General features: G+C 39.9%; 3 pseudogenes; all 3 read right to left on the bottom strand.

Moving 5' to 3' along the window:
- Positions 1–2,825: 2,825 nt before the first annotated feature.
- Positions 2,826–2,975, bottom strand: LOC122148454 (annotated as a pseudogene).
- A 919-nt stretch (positions 2,976–3,894) lies between these two features.
- On the bottom strand, positions 3,895–4,031 carry LOC122148455 (annotated as a pseudogene).
- Positions 4,032–4,418: 387 nt separating this feature from the next.
- Positions 4,419–4,597, bottom strand: LOC122148459 (annotated as a pseudogene).
- Between the last annotated feature and the right edge of the window lie 2,396 nt (positions 4,598–6,993).

The raw sequence follows: 6,993 nt of genomic DNA, 5'->3' as shown, positions 1-6,993 counted from the left end.
AGTTTCATTTTTATAAACATTAATTCTAGTACCATAACCATTATTTAAACACACTAACATTCTATCATTCATCATTTCTTCCACTGCCTCACCATTCAAATCTGTCTGTTTACTACCCCATAAACTGTTGTGAGCATTGAAGTCCCCACACCAAATCTCTCTGTGGCTTCTCTTAACTATACTTTTTAATAACTCACTATTTAATACTTTACATGGATTATAATAGTTAATGATAGTACAATTACCACTATCTTTATTAAATATTTCAATTACCACACATTCATGGTCCTTGGTATTAATAAACCTATACGGTATTCCTAATTTAATAAATGTCATACACCCTCCTCCTCTGCCTTTTCCTCTATCACATCTAATGTCATTATATCCTTTCAATACAAAATCAAGATGTGGTTTTAACCATGTTTCTTGAATGCATATGACCTCAGGTTTTTCTTTCAGATTATGTATATATATCTCTTAAATTCTTGACCATTTGCAATTACACTTCTGGCATTCCATTGAAGAATGAAAAGTACCATAAGGCTTTTAATCACTATTTTGACCCTCATATTTACTATTCAGTATCTCTTGAATCTTACTAGCTTGTGACCTAAATCCTAAGAAGTCATTTGCAATATCCACAATTGCTTTTACCTTATTACTTCCCTGAGGAAGTTCTGTTGCTTTACTGATCACTACACAAATGAAGGCAAGGAAGTCATTTTTCTTGACCAACAATGTTTCTTCTGACATTTTCTTTTTTAATTCACAGCACTCTGATGGTTGAGAATTAAGTCTGGGCCTACTGACCTGTTGGACTCTCTCGTTTGGATGGATCCTGTAGTTTACTCTACTTATTGGGTTGCTAGTATTTGTTTCCCGAGATTGCTCTAGTGTATAGGGGGGGACAATTAGGCTACTACCTTTCTTTTCCATTTCAATTTTCTTAACCGCCTCAGCATAGGAAACTTTATAAATAATTTTGCATTTCTGGACATCTTTTGCCTCTTTGTGCTTCTCACAACCTCCATAAGCTGCACTATGATTGCCACCACAATTACAACATTTGAATACAGCATCTTGTTCACATGTACCATATACATGTTCTCCTCCACATTTCGCACATCTAGTTTTTCCTCGAAATTGGCTAGCAGCGTGACCATACCGTTGGCAATTAAAACATCCTAACGGCAGTGGGATATATTCTCTCACGGAGTATGACATGTATCCCATTTGAACCCTGTTGGGTAGTTCTTTTCTGAAGCCTAATAGAATAGACAGGCTTTCTATTTTATCTTTACCTTTTGTCAATCGCTTAGCTTCAACTAAATCATAATCTTTCCATGATCTCCTCTATTGTAACTGAAGTTTGTATTCCAGATATTACTCCTCTGACCTAAGATGCTGCGCCTGGAATATGTGACGTCATCTTGAGGTTGTTGAGTGTCTTTTTTTTGAGAATGTTACTTTGTTGTTCTTTGGAATTTGCAAAGATCAGCATCCTCCCATTCCCCATGAAACGGGCGTGATTAATCTTGCCTATTTCCTTCTCTATTGCTTTCGTGATATGTATTGGATGCAAATCTGGCCCTCCCTTTTGATCAAACACCAAAATAACTTTCCAAACATCAACCTGAGGCCCCAAAGCCCTGTTACCACCTGTTTTGGTCTTTTTCGCCACAACTACTGATTCTATGGAATCCCCTTCACTTTCTGATCTTTACCGTACATTCTGCTTGTTGCCATTAACAACCTCATCCCAAAACATTTTACCTTCATCAAGCATATTATCTAGGCTTAACGATGTAAAAGATCCACCAGATGTCTCAGCCATTGTCCAATTTACATTCACTGTGAGAAGTTTATTTGATTTTACCGTCGACTTTCAGACTTTCAAACTTTCCCGCATTCAGAGTTTCCCATGATGAATGGCTGCTCACAACGCCTGTTCCAGTGAACTCCACCGCGATGCTGTTATGACGCAGCGGGGAGGAAACCGGAAACGGCGACGTCCATCTCGGCTTTGGTAAGTCAGGGAGACCTGAAACGCTGAGGGATTGTAGTACCTGCCCCCGGCTGCAACCTCATCGAGCCTCACCCTGATCGGCCAAATGGTGGCACTGCGGCAACAGAAGGTACCCCAACGCTCGTAACTCCCAAACAGGTCTCGAATTGGCTCGTGGTGTGACGAAATTTTCGGCTATTTTGGATTTTGTCGAAAACCTTCTTTTGCAAACTAGCACCAGGTATTTGGCCCAGTCAGAACCAAATCAGCACAGAAAGATTCTCTGGAGTCTGACTGTCAATAATCATCCAAAAAAGTCGAAATTTCCATTCACCTTGGTGAGGGGCCCTCAAAACATTTGAAGGTTGTGTGCCCAGGTTGCTAAAATGGCTATAACTCCAGAAAGAAATGCGATCACTTCACCCAAACCGGCATGCCTATGCATGGGCTCAGTCTGTGGTCAGGAGAAAAAGGGCGCTGCGACTGGCCACTTGGTGGCGCTCTAAGGTGAAAAAAAGGAAATGAAAAAAAAAAACATCCAAACAATCATGAAAACAGCTACAGCTAGGCAACAGTCAGTCCGATCGACTTGAAAAGTGAGGTCTATGAGAAATTTGAACTAAACCGCCCACCAGGGGCCAATTTTTCAAGAGCGCAAGTGACTTTTTTTCCACACACACACAACACATACCAAGCATATGACAGAACTCCTCATTCTGAACAGCTCTCTGGCTCATTGAGAACCCAAAAAGAAAAACAGAACAAATGTTTTGTATAAAAGAATAGGAGAGAAAACCCATCTGCTTTGTTTAACCACTTTCAGGGGAGAGCGCAAACGCAGTCCCCCACTACCATAAATTATGCAATCGAGATTCCCACACATTTGGGGAATTCGCAGAGGTCAGCACTAGGGCTGCACGATATTGGGAAAAAATTACATTGCGATATTTTATTTTTCTGCAATATATATTGAGATATGAAATCTAATCTAATTTTTTCTTACAAACAAAAATGGGGTGAGCACACTTACATTCTCATTTTAAATGATTTAAACATCAGAGTATTATTTAAATTAGAGTAAATTATTTGTTTGTAACTTTAGTATATGGTTTGAATTAACATATTAACTAACATGAACTTCCCACAAGCAATACTTTTGTTACTATATTTATTAATCTTTGTTTATCTTAGTTTATAAAAACACAGCTGTTCATTGTTTGATAATGTTACTTCACAGTGCATTAACTATGTTAACAAATACTCTACAACTTTTGAATTCAACAATGAAGGCTATAGCCTAAATGTTGAAATTAACAATGTTGTAGAAGTGCAGTTTAGTAATAGTAAATGTTAAATAATGTAGTTAAATAGTTTAATAAATAGAACATTATTGTAAAGTGTTACAGATTTGTTTTATACACCAATTCAGACGTCTCGTGAGTTCAGTGTTGGACAGGTCAGTTGTTTAAACCATGCATTAAATTGAATCGGTTCAAAGGAATCATTAGTTCGCGAATCAGACGTGTACGGCACACGTTGTGTAATTATCTCGGCAGTTTAGGATATCGCACAAGATTTGACAACACAGAAAACATTTCATCACTGGATAGTTTTTTTTTTTTGTTCGACACCATCGTGTCAATTGATTTTGATTAATATGCGCGAGGGAGAGAGAGCAAGACAGCGCTCGTGTTGTCTGAAGATGGTGAAGGTGAAGGTGAGTGCTGCTCATTCTTATATGCGCCCTGTTAAACTGACAGAACTTAAAAACACATGCAAATGATAAACTTTCACTCTATGATGGTTAAGCTGTGCAATTAATCCACAAATCACATTCGTCAAGGGCCGGGGAGCAGCTGGCCCATACGGTTAATGAATAACGGACCAACTACGACAGCCTGCAATGTGACTATCGTGGATTCGTACATCGTGCAGCCCTAGTCAGTACGGCCGGACTGCAATGGACGAGCCTCACCCTGGGTGAACCGCCTTCTTGATCATGGTATCTCCCCTGCCAAGTAAATATGAAGGCTTAGTTGGCCAGTCAGAGATACCATTTCTGTCTCTACCGTCCTCATCAACGGTGAACACCCGCCCCTAGCAAAGGAAGGACGGGTGCCTTCCTTTACTGGCCTGCAAACTGCCAAGCATTGGCATGAGCCGGCACTTCCCAACCCTGGTTTTAGATGACTCCCTTTAACCAAACACACCTGATTCGATGCATCAGCTTGTTAGACCTCAGGTGGGTGCATCTTTAGTGGAAGACTCCAAGCTCTCAGGTGGGTGCATCAGAGGAGAATTCTCAATAAAACAGCAACCACAGCATCTGCAAGGGCAGACCTCAGTGGGAGCCAGGACAAGGCCCTCATTTCTTGCTCTGCTATTCATCACAATAAGTGGCAATCCCTGAAAAGGGAAGCACACTGTTCCTGGAGACACTGCAATACCAGGCCGATGCATGGAGTGGCAAAGCAAGGCCCGGCTCCAGCTCCGTGATCCAAAAATCAATTTAATATGTAGGACATATTAGGATAGGGGACGTATCAGATATTAAACTGATAAGAACAGATTTTTTGAAATTAATTAATTTATTTTATTAAATCCATATACTCATACAAATTTACACATTATTCACATGTAACAAAAGCATACAAATTTCCAGTTTGAACATAAAAGTCACAAGCCTACAGATGTTCTATCCAAACACAAAAATAATTTCATATAAAGTGAAAATGCACCACATTACAATCAGCACATCATAACCAAAAGTAGACCTTTAACCCCCAAGACTTTATCCCACCCCTACCCGAGGGAGTCCCCCCCATACAGCCCTCATCCCCTCCTCCCCATAAACAACCTTATACCCATTTACCTCTTTCACTAGACTTGCCAAAAGTGCTGAAAATAACTTTTAAGGCTCTAAACCAAGCAACTGCTTCCTCAGACACCTTAGTTGCCAATCCCATAAGGTACGCTTCCCTTCTGAGATGGTAACCCATACCACTCTTCTCTGCTCCTTCTCAATATTTCCCAAACCCACTCCATACAACAATAAGTCCCGGGTAATCAGTGGACCTCCCCACTCCCTCCACCACCCAGTGACTGCTTCCCATAAGGCCACTGCTCCTGGGGTCTCATTTATAAAACTCTCTGTAGATTTCATCCTAAAAGTGTACGTACACAGCAAAATCCCCAGTGTTAATTTAACACTCTGAGTGTGGACTCATATAAACACCGAAGTAGTGTTAAAAGTAACACTGAAGCAGTTTTGAAGTTAATGAGATAATTAGGTGTTTGATTGAGTGATGATTGACTTTTATTGAAGACACCTGATTTTAACAAGCAGAATCACCAAAGAATACAATCACAATTTGTGTGTCACCATTATAGTGGTCAGTATTAGCTTTAGTTGGGATCTTGACCCTTAACCCTCTAGGTGCCACGGTTGAGTTTACTCGACAAGATGCGGCACTGAATAAAACGGCTGATTTTGTCAAATAGGATGTCAAATTTCGTTCGACCTCCCCTCCACTAGATAGCAGACATGTCATACTTCATCTCTGACTCAAAAAAACGTCGTGCTTCTATACAAAATCTTTGAGCTAGAGCGCATTGAATTAGTGCGAACAAAAGCGGAGCTAGTGTGAGAGTGAGCCCTTTTATCAGAGCAATATTGTCAACGTCAGCGAGTATTTGCATTAGATTAGTATTATTATTATTATTATTATTATTATTATTATTAGCTAATGGCATCAATAAAGCTTACCCGCAATGAAATGTTCGGATTATTCTATTCGTGGACCCTGATTCTGAAGGGGAATATCTGCCTTCAGAAGGTGACGGTGATTATGAAAGTGAAAGTAAAGCCCTAACGTTACACCAAGCACAAACGGTGAATCCTTTTCCCTAATGTAGATGGTCCTTTGCCCAATGTCAGTGCTGGGAACAATGTTTCCCGGGGTCGGAGTGTTCATCGCGAAGTTAGCAGGCGTGTTAGAGTTGTGGGAGGAACGAGGCGGGAGATTTTTTACCGCGCTAGCTTTGTCTTCTGACCGTGTGCCTCACCGAAATCGCGGCGACAGTCTCCGACAGACTAATGCCACTGGGTATGTTAAACGAGGTATTCATAGGATAGTTAGGGGACAACGTGGAGGTAGGGGGGAGTCGCAATGACAATGACAGTAGTCCGAGCTGTCTTGTCTCGTCATCTCACTCATGATCTGTGCCTTGTGGTGGCGAGTGAGCTTTTGAACTAAACAGGTCTTGTCTACTTGTGTTTGCGTGTCATATGAATAATATATATGTGCCCCATACATGGAATCAGAGTGCCTACTGTATGTAGAAAATGGAAAATCTCTACAGCAAAAGGCTAACCGCTACATGCATTCGGTTTGTTTCTACCATTTATTAGTAATGATTTACACAGTTTATTTACTACTTACTATTTACCTGAGCATTCAGTATCGTGCAATATAGCATAGAGAAGGTTAGGGACATTTTGGGGGGGAATAAGTGTTGCATTTTATCATTTAAACATGAGACTTTTCATGAAAAATCTATAATCCAAGATGTCCACCACCATGTGACGTCATAATATGCAAATTAGATGGGAAAATGTAATCCCTAAATAAACTTTGGGTCATCCTTAATATTTCTATAATTTACAGAAAGTCTCTATCTTTTATCTCTTTTAAGATATAGCCTTTTGAAATTAAGATGTCAAAATCGAACGTTTTAGGAAAAAACCTCTGGCGCCTAAAGGGTTAAGTGGTTAACTTCAGGTTTTGTGTGGCTGTGGTAACTGAGTTATAACAGACAAACAAACCAGAGGAAATGTGGTCATGTGTTGTTGGTTGTGTTTTGGGTCTGAATACTTGAGTTGGATTGTCTTTATTTATTACATAAGTTAAATGAAAAATACATGACCTTGCATTTTGGCCTAATCAGACAAATGTTTTTAAAAGTTACAGCTACATAATAAATAAGTT

This window comes from Cyprinus carpio, chromosome A17 (genome assembly GCF_018340385.1).
Source record: "Cyprinus carpio isolate SPL01 chromosome A17, ASM1834038v1, whole genome shotgun sequence".
Classification (NCBI taxonomy): Eukaryota; Metazoa; Chordata; class Actinopteri; order Cypriniformes; family Cyprinidae; genus Cyprinus; species Cyprinus carpio.
The sequence above is the reverse complement of the archived record's forward strand: the minus strand, read 5'-3'. Positions and strand labels throughout refer to the sequence as shown.